Source organism: Bison bison, unplaced genomic scaffold, assembly GCF_000754665.1.
Source record: "Bison bison bison isolate TAMUID 2011002044 unplaced genomic scaffold, Bison_UMD1.0 scf7180017864471, whole genome shotgun sequence".
Taxonomy (NCBI): domain Eukaryota; kingdom Metazoa; phylum Chordata; class Mammalia; order Artiodactyla; family Bovidae; genus Bison; species Bison bison.
The window spans coordinates 17,986,068-17,986,579 of NW_011495032.1; positions in this window are offsets into that span (position 1 = coordinate 17,986,068).

The window sequence follows — 512 nt, forward strand, 5'->3', positions numbered from 1 at the left end:
AGCCTTCACAATGGGAGAAAATAATAGCAAATGAAGCAACTGACAAACAACTAATCTCAAAAATATACAAGCAACTCCTACAGCTCAACTCCAAAAAAATAAATGACCCAATCAAAAAATGGGCCAAAGAACTAAATAGACATTTCTCCAAAGAAGACATACAGATGGCTAACAAACACATGAAAAGATGCTCAACATCACTCATTATCAAAGAAATGCAAATCAAAACCACTATGAGGTACCATTTCACACCAGTCAGAATGGCTGCAATCCAAAAGTCTACAAATAATAAATGCTGGAGAGGGTGTGGAGAAAAGGGAACCCTCTTACACTGTTGGTGGGAATGCAAACTAGTACAGCCACTATGGAGAACAGAGTGGAGATTTCTTAAAAAACTGGAAATAGAACTGCCTTATGATCCAGCAATCCCACTGCTGGGCATACACACTGAGGAAACCAGAAGGGAAAGAGACACGTGTACCCCAATGTTCATCACAGCACTGTTTATAATA